This window comes from Ostrea edulis, chromosome 9 (genome assembly GCF_947568905.1).
Source record: "Ostrea edulis chromosome 9, xbOstEdul1.1, whole genome shotgun sequence".
Classification (NCBI taxonomy): domain Eukaryota; kingdom Metazoa; phylum Mollusca; class Bivalvia; order Ostreida; family Ostreidae; genus Ostrea; species Ostrea edulis.
In genome coordinates, this window is record NC_079172.1 from 23,605,219 (window position 1) to 23,621,424 (window position 16,206).

The following is a 16,206-nucleotide window of genomic DNA, read 5'->3' on the forward strand; positions in this document are numbered from 1 at the left end:
TTTGTATAAGAAGTTTTCAACAATACAAGTATATATCATTTTTGGAGATTAAAAAATCCACTGCTAAATGACATATACCCTGTTGCATAATAAGTTCACAACATGCACATTTTTCTTTAACAATAAACGAAACGTTTCATCCTTTTTACACAATCTATACATGAATGCTGGCCATGGTAAATCCATTTCATGAATGTGTAGACATTCTCTTTTTGGATCAAAATTTAATTGAGAAAGATAGTTCCCCTGTACATGTCAACATGCATGATGTTCAAGCAATACAAGCTGTAACTATGCCCTAAATAACACCTATCGGTATAACTAATATAATTCCCAAGATCTGAAGAAAAATTTAGCAAAATGAACAAGGGAATATTGTTCGGGAGCATACCTACAATGAGCGTTTTGTATTTAAACCGCCATTGCGTCGTATATATATACGGACATGGGAACGATGATTGCCGAACATAATCGGGTGGTTGAGGCCGAGGTAATATACAAAGACGGAAACTGACGTGAGTAACTACACGTGTCGTTTGTTTTAAAATATTACATCGTTTCATGAATGACAAGAAGTACTATAAGTGTAAGAAAGAAATAATTACGCAAAGGTGCCGCTCAAATGAAATTTTGATAATGATTATTTTTTTTATATAAAATTGGCATGTTAAATTGTTTACAAATCTGACACGTGTTCAGTGCCTCTCTTTCGCTTTTAGGTCACCTGATCTGAAAGTTCAAGTGAGCTTTTCTGATCCTATGTTGTCGTCGTCTGTCCGTCTGTCAGTCCGTCTCTCTGTAAACTTTTCACATTGTCGACTTCTTAGAAGTCCAGAACCAATTAACCAAATTCAACCAAACTTGGCAAAAAGCATCCTAGTGTAAAGGACTTTCAAGTATGTTCAAATGAAGGGTCATACCTCCTTCAAAAGGGAGATAATTACAAAATGCAAAAACAGAGTGGGGTCATTTAAAAATCTTCTTCTAAAGAACCACTAAGAGCTGACATTTACATGAAAACCTCCTGACATAGTGGAAATCTAAGTTTGTTAAAATCATGACCCCAGGGGGTAGGGTGGGACCACAACAGGGGATCAAATTTGTACATACAAATATATAAGGAAAATCTTTAAAAATCATCTTCTCAAGAACCACTGGGCGTAGAAAAGCTGACATTTACATGAAAACCTTATGACATAGTGGAAATTTAAGTTTGTTAAAATCCTGAACCCCGGAGGTAGGATGGGGCCACAATAGGGGATCAAAATTTGACATACAAATATATAGGGAGAAAATCTTTAAAATCTTCTCAAGAACCACTGGACTAGGAAAGTGCAAATTTACATGAAAGCTTTCTGACATAGTGGAGATTCAAGTTTGTGAAAATCACGGCCCCCAGGGGTAGGATGGGACCACAGTAGGGCACCAAAGTTTTACATACTAATATAAAGAAAAAAATCTTTAAAAAGCTTCTTCTCAAGAACCATTGGGCCAAAGAAGGTTATATTTACATGAAAGCTTCCTGGCAAAGTGCGGATTCAAATTCGTAAAAATTATGAACCCGAGGGTAGGTTGGAGCCACAATAGGGACCAAAGTTTTACATGCGAATATTTATGGAAAATCTTTAGATATGGGCCAAGGTGACTTAGGTGAGCGATGTGGTCCATGGGCCTCTTGTTTCCGAACTGGTGACCTCCGAGGTCAATGCACATCGGACATTACGAGCAGGAATTACTGACGGGATGACAATGATTCATGAATCGAGATTCGATGTATCCCTGTGAACTCGAAATAAAAGACACCACGGAGTCGTCCACTTTTGCTTCATACTTAGATACATGTATTTCATTGAAAATGAATAATAACGGCAAACTAACAAGCCAACTCTATGATAAACGGGATGATTTCAGCTTCTCCGTCGTCAACTTTCCATATCTATGTAGCAATATTCCATTATCACCTGCATATTGTGTATATATATAACTATATAGCTGAACTATAGTTGAAAGAGGATGAAGAACTAGAACATGTAGGTGGATTAAGTATATGAGGGCTGTTCGATATGTAATGTGTATTGTACCACAGCGCGATGACGCTTTGCACAATTGCATGGATGGTGATACTCTTGCATAGCTCTATTCAATACCTTTCCAATGGTATAAACACGAGCCTTTAGCTCCACATAGTTTTAAACTTATAGTCATTTCAATAGAGCCAGTCGTTGACCACTGTTGTAAAAATGGTTGGGAATCGGGTTGAGAATATTGAAGAAATTAGAGCTCATATAAATGTTCGCACAAAATTCGGTCATTCGGTAATGCAGATTTTTACTGAAATGGGGGAAGTTTATGGGTCTGATAAGGTATCTTATGAGACAGTTCGTAGGTGGAGAAAGTTATTTCTGACTGACACAGAGTCCGTCAAAGATGCAGCAAAATCTGGCTCACCTGTGACTGTAACAGGCAAGGCAAATGTCTCAAAATTCTAGGAAATAATTGAAAGTGATGGCCGCTACATGATTCGTTATATTATCAAAGATGTTGGTATATCACTATCGCGGGTGCATTTCATTCTGAAGCGTATTTTGAAAGTACGAAAGATTTCTGCCAGATGGATACCGCATATATTGACAGATGACCAAAACCGGGTACGAGTACAAAACTCTAATTAAGCAATTGCTCAAAATGTTTCCCAAATTCAATCAAAGACAATTTGCAAATATTGTTACTGGTGACGAAACATGGTTTCACTACCTTAAGTACAAAGAAGGTTCTTTATTGCATAACCGGTGCCGAAGGGCAAAAGTGTTACAGGTCGGTATTACCGAGATGTTATACTAAAAAAGCTCAAGAAATATTATCATAAACGATGCCCTATCAGGATTTAGGCATGTTCGTCTACTTCATGATAATGCTCCATCACATATATCTGAGCTTGTGAAGCAATTTTTGAAGTCGGAGAAGGTTACCGTTTTGCCACACCCACCATACTCTCCAGATCTAGCCCCATGCGACTTTTTCCTACTTCCAAAACTTGAAAAGTTCTTATCTGGTCGTCGTTACAAGTCCCGACAAGCCCTCGGCTCAGCCATCAGTCGGTGCCTCAGAGGTCTACCTAAATCAGCGTACCGTGACGCATTTCAGAAATGGATTCAGAGATTGAAATTATGTATTTCAAACCGCGGATAATACTTTGAAGGGATGTAATGTTCATTTCACTATTTGAGTCGAATGCTTTTGAGATATCGCACAATTATACACATCACATATCGAACAGCCCTCGTAAGATGCTCTATATCTAGGCACTGTAAAGTTTGTTTATAATTAAAAAGTTTGGATGCAATAGTAAAAGTATAATATACTTGTATTATATATTGCATCCAAACTTTTTGATTATAAACAAACTCTACTGTATGAATAAGAATATGTTCTGAAAAATATATTCACAATACATCCATATACATATGGATAAATTGTGAATATATTTTTTAGAACATATTTTTATTTATACAGCAAAATATTCATTTCATGAAAACTAATAAATGCAATTATTATACGAATATTCACTTAGGTTTGATTTTTCTACTAAATAACTGATGTCAAACCAATTATGTGGAGATGTATTCTATTGAATTATACAGTGAAATTGTTGATTGAAATTATTACTCTAGCTGGGCTAGCTAATTCACCATAATTTCTAATTCAATCATCAGATAGAAAATTCAATAATATGAACCATTATACCGTAAGTACATGTAAAATCATAACTACAGAGCTTTAGAAAAATTGTATTTAATTGCATGAAAAATATTATAAAAGATAAATGTGTATGGATCAATATTGTATCATACTGTACTTTGGTATTTGTGCTGAAAAGATGAGGTTTCGATGGATATTGAGAAAGGATAAGCAAATGATTATTATATGGAACATATACGTTTCGAACTTCATTTACACCGACCCCTTACGGACCATTCTCTTCCACAGAGTTATCGGTCCTTTCTCTCCCTTATATAACTCTGTGGAAGAGAATGAGGCACTCACTGTCGAATGGATTCTTCCACTGATCAAAATCCAATGCCTGGTTCCGGAAGGCCTCGGGAACCAGGCTAGAGAATGCTTACGGACGAGTAAATTCATGCCATTTTGTTGAACGTGAATATAAGCATAGAATATAAAATTTTCTCGGGCATCTACGTAATATAAGATCGGCTTACAGTACTTTACTTTTTACTCGACTCAGAGTTGTCGAGGGTGGGCGGTAAATCTAGTACTGCCGACTCCCGATGGTCCCGGATTGCGATGTTTTTTAAAGATAATACCGCTTTTGAGTAGGTGACATTTCAAGTTTAAAAATTTATACTTATTATTTTTTTTTTTAATTGTGTGAATCAATTTGGACATAAAGTTTGTTCCTGAGAAGTATGAAGTTATTATGTTCGCCGATTTTAATATTATCTATAAAACATCGCAATCCGGGACCATCGGGAGTCGGCAGGTTATGACTAGATGGTATCCCCCAAAAGCAGGTGACCCACGAGTTACTTGCCCCTGATCATAGATAGAAAGATAAGTCGTACGTCGAATAATTTCGTAAAGAAATGTGTTTACGATAAAGAAGGCAAAGAAAATTGTTGGGATTTTTTTTACTAATTAAGATTACTAATTAAACTCTAATTAGCTGAACTATTAAAAATGTAAGAAATAAATAAAGCAATGAACGCAATATGGAGAGAAATACGATTTGATAGAAAGTATACAGAGTATTATTTAATTAACATAATTAATCAAACCCTAATTCTCTCAGATGTTAAAAACAGTAAGAAATTTGATATAAATAACTGTAAGGGGCGAGATCAACAGATTGATTTCGGATAAAAATCTAAATTCAAATAGTTAGGGGGAGGAGGGGGGGGGGGTGTTAAAACTTCTGTAAGTTTCTCTCATCCGACATCGATTACACATTAGTCGAAAAAGGAGAAAGACAAGTGACTGTTAAAACTACATGACGATATTACATTTTAATGAACATTTGATAGTTTTAATCTACACTTTCATTTGTGAATAAACAGAAGATAGGGTATACAGAGTTATTTATACTCGTTTGTTCTTACTTGTTAATCGATTATAGTTTAAACACTCATCATATCTAGTTTAGGGGGTCGTTGTGGGGGCGGATAGGGGGGGGGGGGACGTAAAAACTATGTGAATTTAGTTTTTTTGTCAGACATTGAACTTTCGATCTCGCCCCTAGGAAGTAGATAAAACAGCGAATGCAACATGGAAAAAAATAATATTTAATAAGAAGTCTTATTAAAAGCAAAACTGATGATATCTAGCGGTGGTCAAAGTAACATATCTTTAGAAATTATTTTTGAAAGTACAGAAGGGTATTTTTGATCAAAAGTTAATCATAGAAATTATTTTAATTACCTCCCCCCCCCCCCCCCTCATTCAGTACACAAAATCAACTCAAAACTTTCATTCAACATTATAACTCACTAAAAAGACCATTCCTCAAAACCTGCTTTTGGATATCGAGTTAATTATTAAGACCAAACTAACTCAAGATCCAGAGCGATATAAACACCTACTTTTGAGGGATACCAGATAAGCTTTGCCACCCAGCGAGGCCTATGCTAGCCCTGCCTTTCAGGGATACCAAGTTACTTAATAAGGCTCAACTAGCCCAGGTTCCCGGGAGATCTAAACACCTACTTTTGAGGGATACCAGATAAGTTTTGCCACCCAGCGAGCCCTATGCTAGACCTGCCTTTCAGGGATACCGAGTTAATTATCAAGGATCAACTAGCCCGGGTTCCTGAGCCCTAAAATCACCTACTTTTGATGGATACCAGATAAGCTTTACCACCCAGCGAGCCCTATGCTAGACCTGCCTTTCAGGGATACCGAGTTAATTATCAAGGGTCAACTAGCCCGGGTTCCCGGGCCCTAAAGTCACCTACTTTTGAGGGATACCACATAAGCTTTACCACCCAGCGAGCCCTATGCTAGACCTGCCTTTCAGGGATACTAAGTTCATTAATAGGGCTCAACTAGCCCGGGTTCCCGGGCGATCTAAACACCTACTTTTGAGGGATACCAGATAAGCTTTACCACCCAGCGAGCCCTATGCAAGACCTGACTTTCAGGGATACCGAGTTAATTATCAAGGCTCAACTAGCCCGGGTTCCCGGGCGATCTAAACACCTACTTTTGAGGGATACCAGATAAGCTTTACCACCCAGCGAGCCCTATGCTAGACCTGCCTTTCAGGGATACCGAGTTAATTATCAAGGCTCAACTAGCCCGGGTAACCGGGCGATCTAAACACCTACTTTTGAGGGATACCAGATAAGCTTTACCACCCAGCAAGCCCTATGCTAGACCTGCCTTTCAGGGATACCGAGTTAATTATCAAGGCTCAACTAGCCCAGGTTCCCTGGTGATTTAAACACCTACTTTTGAGGGATACCAGATAAGCTTTACCACACAGCGAGCCCTATGCTAGACCTGCCTTTCAGGGATACCGAGTTAATTATCAAGGCTCAACTAGCCCGGGTTCCCGGGCCCTAAAGTCACCTACTTTTGAGGGATACCAGATAAGCTTTACCACCCAGCGAGCCCTATGCTAGACCTGCCTTTCAGGGATACCGAGTTAATTATCAAGGCTCAACTAGCCCGGGTTCCCGGGCCCTAAAGTCACCTGCTTTTGAGGGATACCAGATAAGCTTTGTCACTCAGCGAGCCCTATATCTGACCTACCTTTCAGAGATACCGAGTTAATTATCGACGCTCAACTAGCCCAAGTTCCCAGGCGCTAAAGTTACCTACTTTTGAGGGATACCAGATAAGCTTTGCCACCCAACGAGCCCTTTATCAGACCTGCCTTTCAGGGATACCGATTTAATTATCGACGCTCAACTAGCCCAAGTTCCCGGGCGCTAAAGTCACCTACTTTTGAGGGATATCAGATAAGCTTTGTCGCCCAACGAGCCCTATATCAGACCTGCCATTTAGGGATACCGAGTTAATTATCAAGGCTCAACTAGCCCAAGTTCCCAGGCGCTACAGTCACCTACTTTTGAGGGATACCAGATAAGCTTTACCACCCAGCGAGCCCTATGCTAGACCTGCCTTTCAGGGATACCAAGTTTATTAATAGGGCTTAACTAGCCCGGGTTCCCGGGCGATCTAAACACCTACTTTTGAGGGATACCAGATAAGCTTTGCCACCCAGCGAGCCCTATGGCAAACCTGCCTTTCAGGGATACTGAGTTAATCAGCAACGCATAACGACGAGTGTAGTACGATTTGTAGGCTACGGTACTAATCTGCCTTTTAAGGATAGTATTTTTGATTTCCTATACAAAGATCGATTCATAAGATCTGCCTTTTAGAGATACGGAGTTAGTAATCCTTGGACAGCTAAGCCAATTCCTATGGTGTTTTGCTAAGCTGCCTTTGGGGACTATTGTGCACAAATGAAGCTATTACAATAACGTATTTCGCGCCTAGCATAGTTATTACTATGGAACTAAGATGTATAATACTAGTAAATGAGAAACACTTCGTACTGTAATGGAAATGACGCTACACTGTAATGATAAAAAAATCTCCATGGACATCCTTAAACGTTATGAAATAATCACCATGTTGCATTGACTAGATCAAATTAAAACAACATTTAGTACGGAATTTTAATTTTTGATAGACTGATTAAGCTCATCAGCTATACTAATTTGTAAATGAATGTGTGCACATATGATATTGGGTGTCAGTTGTTACTGTTTCTCTTTCTCTCGCTCTCTTGTCTCTCTACCTCCTCCCACCTTTCCTCTCACTCTCTCTCGGTCTAATCTATCTCTCCCCACTCAATGCCTCCATGCCTGTCTTTCCCTTTCTCTCTTGCCCCTCTCTCTCCCCCACCCTTCCTCCTCCTCTCTCTCCATGTTTTCTCTCTCACTCCTTCCTTTCCTCTCTTTCTCTCCTCTCATTACCCTTTCCCTCCCTCTCTCTCCCTATCCTACTCTTCCCTCTCTCTCTCCCTTTCTCCTCTTCTCCCTCTCCCCAACCATTTCTCTCACTCATTCCCTTTCCCACCATTCCTATCTCTCTTCCCTCTCCCCCTTTCTATCTCCTCTCTCTTCTCTCCCCCATCTCTTTCTCCCTATCCTATCCTTTCTCTCTCCATCTCTCCTCATGTCTCTCTTCTCTTCTTTTCTCTCCCATCTTTCCACCTCTTCCACTTTCCCCCTCTCTCTCTTCCATCTCTCTCTCTCTCTCATCTTTCTTTTCTCTCTCCCCCACCCTTTCTCTCACTCATTTTATACCCTTCCTCTTTCTCTCTCGTCCCTCTCCCCATTTATATCTCCCCTTATCTCTCTCTCTCTCCCATCCTTCCTTTCTATCTCTCCCCATCTGTCGCATTTCCTCTTCCATTCTTCCGTCTATCTCTCCCTCCTCTCTTTCTCTTTTTTCTTTCCCACCCTTTCTCCATTTTCCACCCATCTTATCTCTCTCCCCTCTTCCCTTTCTATCTTCTCTCACCTTCTCCTTTTATCTCTTTCCAATCCTTCCTTACTCTCTATCTCTCCTATCTCTTTCTTTCTTCTCTCTCTTCTCTTTTCCCTCCCTATTCTCGCCCTCTTTCCCTCTCTCCCACATCCCCTCTTCCATAATTATATTTCCTCCTCTTTCTCTTCTTTCCCCTACCCTTTCTCTCTCATTTCCTTTCCCACCCTTCCTATCTCTCTTCCCTCTCCCCTGTTTATCTCCTATCTCTTCTCTCCCCTTATCCCTCTCCCTCCATTTCTCTCATCCTTCCTCTATTTCTCCCCATCTCTCCCTTCTCTCGCTCGACTCCCTCTCCCACCCTTCCTCTTCCATCTCTCTCCCTCCTCTCTTTCTAATCTCTCTCCTCTTTCTCTCTATCCTTCCCTTTCCCACCCTTCCTATGTCTCTTCCCTCTCTGTGTTCTTCTCTCCCCTTGTCCCCATCTCTCTATCTCCAATCCCCATCCTTCCTCTCTCCTTTCATTCTCCCCTCCGACACTTCCTCTCTTTTCCCTTTCTATCTCCCTATGCCCTATGTCTCTCTTCCCTCTCTCTTCTCTCTTCCTCCCTCTCCCACCCTTTAACTTCTCTCTGTCCCCTCTTTATCTCTTTCCTCTTTCCCCTTCTCTCTCTCTTAACCTCTCTCCATATATATTTCCCTCTGTTGTTCTTTCTATCTCCATCTTTCTAACCTCTTTCCCTCTACCTCCTCTGATTATCCTCTTTCTCTCCTGTCTATTTCCACAGCTCTCTCTCTCTCTATCTACGCTCTCTCTCCCCACTCCATGTCTCTCCCATCCTTTCTCTATCTCCTGTCTTCTTCCTCCTCTCTCTCTGTACCACCCTTCCCCTCTCTCCCTTCACTCTCTACCCTCTCCTCTTTATCTCTCTCTCTCATTCTCACCTCTTTATCTTTGTATCCATCCCTCTCTCTCTCCCTTTCTTTTTCTCCCCCTCTCTCTCCGACTGCAGTATAAAAGAAAGGCTCCTCATTTATTTTGATTTTGCAGTTTAATCAATAAGTCCATTGAGTGAAGGTAAGATAATAATAATTTTTTTATCTGTATACAAATATATACTCAAGATATATCATCATATTTTGGTTAAAAGCATGTATCATTGCATTGGGAGAGCTTGAGACATTGCAACTATATGTAATCAAAATTGATACTGATATACCAACATTACCATAAAAAGAAATGATTTATTATAAATCTTGGGTGAAAAATCTAATTGAGAGTTGCGCTATAATTGATCCTTCTTTTCTGCGATATCACATTCCTTGTAAGTATAAACAGCATTGATAGGTGGGTCAAAGGTCAAGTGATGATGTAACAATATAAGCCATTAGCGCTATAACGTAAAATGTCAATGACGTAGGATTAGGATGGACTCAATGGATCACGCGCTCGCCTTTTTCCGTAACCGGTAAAAAGACTCGGACGTGGATCGGCGCAAGAATTGCATCAAATTGATGCATTTCTTCGCCGGAAGCGCGCCTGTGGATTAGGTTAAAAGGCCAAAACCGAATCCTTGTATAATGTATTATTTATATTTTCACCAGAGATTCAGTTTTGGTATCATTAACGTCTTATTCACTCCAATACATAAACATAAAAGTAAAAAATAATAGTGGTAGAATACCTAAGACATGTATGATATCTTAAATGCATTTGAAAGCTCGCGTTTCATATTGTAACGTACGCCTGTGACGTCATAGTTGCATTTCTGTACACATGGTAACAGACTCTGATGGTGTCGATCCACATATGAGGTTCATTTGCGGTTGCGGAAATAGCCGAGTAGTTACGATTGGGATGAACTAGGTCAGGTATGATATGAAATGGTACCCTGTTGACCTCGCTTCTCTTGCAAATCAGCGGGGAACCAGTTTAGGGTATGATATAAAAATACAAGAGACCTGTGACGTCAAGTCGGATATGACGTAACAATAGAAGTTGGGAGCGCTATGTTGTAATGATAACGCAGAAAAAATTGAGAAAGCCAAGAGCGCTATGACGTAGCAATGACAAGGGAAAAATCGATAAAGTCGGCGTAGTGTTTAAATGTGTTAATAATAAGTGTGCCAGTGGTACCACGTATGTATAGGAGGTGATATAGGTGATTGTATGGGTGGTGGTATGTGGTGTACACCACCCATACACTATCAACTACAACCTATACACCACATACTATTACACTGCTCATACTCCACATACCACCCATACTACAAAATACCATTACACCTATATCACACATCACTGCAATTGTTACGTCATTGTGTTCTCTGCTATTTTAATTTTTCTAACGTTATTTTCCCGACGTAAAGCTAGTAACTCCCATTGTTACGTCATGCTCGACTTAACGTCATATCGCTCTTCAAACTTCCACCAGAGTTCGTTTGCTCACAAACCAAATTCTTCCAGTTAGGCATATGGGATAGCGATTGTATACTGTGTGACGTCACTGTAGAATGACGAAAAAAGAACCATAACGTCAAACGTAAATAGTTCAGATCAAGAACGTAAACAACAAGTTTATTACTTTACACTATAATTTGAACAGAGTCTCCCTTCCCTTTAATGATCTTTTGATCATTTTATATTTAAAATAAAATCCATACTTTTATATATATGCTCTTAATGTCAATATTTTCAAGCTTTAACTACGAACTACTTCTTTAGTGTTATTTGCCCGCGTGATAATCGCGGACTCACAATATACAAATCTGTATATTGTACTGCGTCACATAGGAGAGGTCTATACATAGGTGACGCAGTGAGACCTCGACGGGGAGTCTGTACGCTCTTGCATTCCTACGTCATACCGCTCCCGGCTTCCATTGTTATGTCATACCCGACCTAGGTCTAGTCTCGTTCAACCAGACACTCGGCTGTCTCGGCAAATCTGCAACGAAAATCTCTGCTCGTCGGAGATTTCTGGAGACAGCCGAGCGTCTGGTTGCACGAGACTACCTTAGGTCCTAAACTGGTTCCCTACTGATTGGTGCTACACACGAGAGAAGCGAGATCAACAGGGTACCAGTTTACCTAGGTCCCAACCCAATCGGAACGCCTCGAATGTCTCGTGCACTCGACATAGTGCGCCATTCTCTACCCAGTGTTCTGTGCGCTACTTTTAAAGGGAAAGGAAACGAGAATAATTGTTTATATCATGTGATTATATTATCACGTGATTCCAAACGTTGACAGAGGTATAAGCGACGCTTTTAGACTGCCGACTGAGCCCCACTTGATGGGGTCAGCCCCCAATTTTTTGAGGGGCTAATATTATGGGGCCCCACTGTATGGCCCCATGAGGTCGATTTGGGGCAAAAGGCTAAAAACCCTACCCCGGCATGACCCTTTTAAGAGGGTGACTCCAAACTTTTGCCGGCCCCTCTAAGGACCTGTTCTTCAGGATGTCGACAGACAACCCTTCGAGGAATCCAGGGCCAAAAAATGAGGTCCCTAGGTACTTTCGGTCCCGAGATATGACCAATCGAAAGTTGGGGATTTTTAACGTTTTTTTAAGGGCCGTTTTGGCTACCGGAAGATCCGCAATCTGAAAAAATGGCTCACTCTCAAACTTCTGGGATTGTTTACGTTTTTGTTTAAGTGCCATTTTGGCTACCTTTTAGGGTCATTTTGGCTACCTGAATAACAGCCTTTTTAAAAGAGGGGTCACTGCCAAACTTGTGGGGCCAGAAGACTCAAAGTTCGGGAGGGACCTTGAGAGGGGTCGCCTTCGAGGGTTCTGGGGCCAGTTTGCCCCCTTGGGGCCGGAGTTGAAAAATGGGTCACCCTTCACTGGTAGACGTGTAGCGCTGGGGTCGATGAGGCTAGCGGGCCCCAATTTGGGATGCAGCCTAAGAGGGGTCCGTTCTCGGCCCCCGTGGGGCAAATGGGTCCCCTTGGGGTCAGCAGTCCCCAGGGGTGGGGCTAGAATTTTTTAACCACTGGTCGAGCCCCTCATGATGGGGTCAGACCTAACCCTATTTGTTTGGAAGATTAGTGGGACCCAACTCTGTGCCCACTTGGGGTCCATTGGGGCTAAGGGCCAAAATGTTACCTGACATGACTCTTTTAAGAGGGTGGCCCCAAACTATTGTGGGCCCCTTTAGCGACCTGCCTTTCCAGAGATCGTACGAGAACCCCTCGAGGGGTCTGGGGGCAAAAAATGGGGTCCCCAAGTACTTCGGGTCCCGAGATATGAACCCTCCAAAAGAGCCCCATTTGCCCTTTTGGACCCTTTTTGCAAATTTTGTAGCTCCGGAGTGGAAGGGGTTACGGAACTGAAATTGGGGCAAGGACCTTGGATGGGGCCCCCCTGATGCCCCATGGGTCCAGTTTGCCCCCCTGGGACAGGATTTTCCAGAGTGATCACCCTCTAGTGGAAGACCTGTAGGTCCGGGGTCGATGAGGCTAGGATACCCCAATTTGGGAGAGGGTCCTTGGAAGGGGGCGATCTCGATCCCTGTGGGGTCTCAGAGCCCCAGTAGGGTCAGGGGCCATCAGGGACGGGGCCAACATTTTTATAGTCAGGACTGAGACCTACTGGATGGGGCCAGACCAGACCCCTTTCTGTGCTAGAAATGTTGGGGCCCCACTCTGTGGCCCCATGGGGCCGTGTTGGGGCTAGGGGGTTAAATACCCACCCTGACCACACTCTTCTAAAGGGGTGACCCCAATCCACTTTCGACCCTTGTTGGGAGTTGCCCTTCTAGGGGTCAACAGAGCCCCTCTCTGGGAGTTCCTGTGCGGAAAATAGGGTCCCTAGGTCTCAAGGTATGGTCACCGTGCTTGCTGGAAAGAGGGGTGATTTTTATAGGGCTACTTGGCTACTTTGAGGGCAGAAAAGGCTACTGGGTCCTGGAAAATTGTCTAAGTGTTTTAGGACCAAAATGACTACCTGACAGAAGTGGGGCAAAGGGTCCCCAATTCGAAAGAGGGGCCCTCGGAAGGGGGCGATCCGAAATCTCCATAGGGTGACATGGCCCCTCCGGTCATCGGGAATCCCATGGGGAGTACTCCTTTTCTTTTAAGGTTTGGTGCTCTGGAACGGATAGGGCAAGGGACCCCCAATCGGTTCGAGGCCCCTTCCATGGGGTGCCCCTTGGGCCCCATGGGGCCAATTTGCCCCATGCAAGCATTGTTTGCACGATTGATCTTTTTTGAATAACTTTTTGGTGGGAGTGTTGAGGCTTCCGGGTCTAGTATGAGCTGAAGGGCCCTTCGGGGACGCGACCCCAACCGGTCCGTGGCCAGTGAGCCCCTTTTTCGTTGAAAAGTCGGAATTTTGTCCCTTCCCGGTCATCACCTCAAAATCATTTTTTCGAGGGTCCGGAACTGATGGGGCTAGAGAGCTCAAATTACCGGAGGACCCTTAATAGGGATGGGAGTCGTCCCTCATGGGGTCTGTTGGCCCCTTGGGGTCGAAGGGCCCATATGGTGACCTTCGAATTTTGGGTCATTTTTGAGGGGGCGTAACTCTGAAACCGAGCGTGCAAGGAGACTGAGTTTTGGCCCCTTTTGAGCCCCATCTATGCTTTACCCAATCCTAGAAAGGCATTGTCTATCCTCAAAAGGTTTGATGACAACAACTCCCCAATGGACCCCATGTTTTCCATTTTCGAACTTTTTTCTAAGAGTCGTTGCCCTAAGGTCGAGGGAGTTGGAGGGTTTCAATTTTCGCGAGGGACCTTTTAAGGGACCGCCCTCAACTCTCATGGGGGAAATTTGGCCCCTTAAAATCAGGGGTCAAGTGGGGCCCAAGTCAATTTTTTCACTTTTTTCCACTTTTTTCAAGGGCCGGAAGTCCTAGAAGCCTTAGAGCTAGGGAATCGACATTCACGTGAAATGGGACCCCAAACCTCCCCTCTGAGATCACAAAAGAACAGCTTCGAGTCGTACAGGGTAGCGGAGATATGGGTTCAGGACTGAAGTCCCCCAATGGCCAAAATGGCGAAAATGGGCCATTTTTGAAAGACGCTATCTCCAAGATCCTTTGAGGGATCTTGTTGCCCTTTACAGGGCCAACTTAGAAAGGATTGTGCAATTCGGGCCCCAAAAATCAGGGGCTTGGGTCAAGGGCAAAGGGTCCGTCTGACCCCCACCCTAGCCCCACCCTTTTGGGGCGAGTCGGCGACTTTGATTCTTCACTGAGCCCAAGTCTTCGGGGCTGCCGAAAACCCCTTTGCACCCAAACATGACCTGGCCCCACTCTATTGCCCCATGGTTGAAAATAGGGGCTAGGGGCCAAGACCACCCCCAAGGCCTCCGGGAAGTAACTGGAGTGTCGACTGTCGCCTTTGACTTCTTCTGTAATATCCTTTTAGGAGCCGACCTGAAATGTTGGGGGTCCTTTGGGGTCAAAAGAAGGGGTCTAACCCCCTTTTCTAAAGGGGCACAACCCTGAAAAAACCCTTTTAGGGCGAGCCCTGCACTTTAAGGGCAAGTGGCTACCTTAGTAAAACATCATCCTATCCCCTTTCCAGGCTGATTTCAGGGGGCGAAACTTGCCAGATCCGTAGGGCAGGGTCCACTCTTTATTACCCCACCCAGAAAAAATATCTGAGGGGGGGGCGCTTAGCACCCGGGGTGGGGGTTGAAAAAAAGGCTCGAACTGGCCACCGATTGGAGATTTTAGGGCCAGTCTTGGCTTTAAAAAAAACTTCAAAAAACTTCAAAGTCCATCCCCACCCCCCAAGTTGGGAGATCGGGCTGCAATTTTGGGAAGGTAGGTTTTCAACCATTGCCCCTCGGACCAAGGTAAAAATCTCAGTAAAAATCCAAGGATAAAGAAAAACATACTATTAACCCCAAAAAATGAAGTACTTTTGTACTTAGACATTATTATAGGGTAAGTTGGGTATACCCCTCAGACCATCCTCGTTCCTGGGTCCCTTTGAGCCATATTTCTAGGGGTGCTGGGCTATCCCTTCCCAGAGGGTTAGCCCTTAATTTTGATCCCCTATTCAACCCCTAATTAGTTTTATCTGATCCTTTATGGGAAATCAGAGTTTAAGGGCATTTTTCGCCTTTTTATGGATTTTGCCATAACTTTGTCAAAAAAAACCAAAACCCTAGCATCCCGGGGGTTGGGGCAAGTTAAAACTTGGCGATTTCCGGAGGATCTAACACCCACGCTGTGCTCACACCTTAATTACTCTACCCACGGGACTTGATTCTTTAATTAGGAGGGCAATTAGGGTTAGGTTTAAGAACATCATAATTAGGGTTAGGGTTAGGGTTAGGGTAAAGCTTATCTGGTATCCATCAAAAGTAGGTGTTTCGATCGCCCGGTTACCCGGGCTAGTTGAGCCTTGATAATTAACTTGGTATCCCTGAAAGGCAAGTCTATCATAGGGCTCGCTGGGTGGTAAAGCTTATTTGGTATCACTCAAAAGTAGGTGTTTTGATCGCCCGGGAACCCGGGCTAGTTGAGCCCTATTAATGAACTCGGTATCCCTGAAAGGCAGGTCTTGCATAGGGCTCGCTGGGTGGCAAAGCTTATCTGGTATCCCTCAAAAGTAGGTGTTTATCTCGCCCTGGATCTTGAGTTAGTTTGGTCTTAATAATTAACTCGATATCCAAAAGCAGGTTTTGAGGAATGGTCTTTTTAGTGAGTTATAATGTTGAATGAAAGTTTT

General features: G+C 43.0%; 1 protein-coding gene across 2 annotated transcripts in view; it reads left to right on the plus strand.

Moving 5' to 3' along the window:
- The first annotated feature begins 4,057 nt into the window (after positions 1-4,057).
- The window catches only part of LOC125657909 (uncharacterized), a 38,148-nt gene continuing 25,999 nt past the window's right edge, over positions 4,058-16,206 (plus strand). For both annotated transcript variants that reach the window (XM_056148916.1, XM_056148915.1), the window contains exon 1: positions 4,058-4,498. The gene's annotated coding sequence lies outside the window, so the exon portion shown is untranslated. The remainder of the gene's footprint in view (positions 4,499-16,206) is intronic.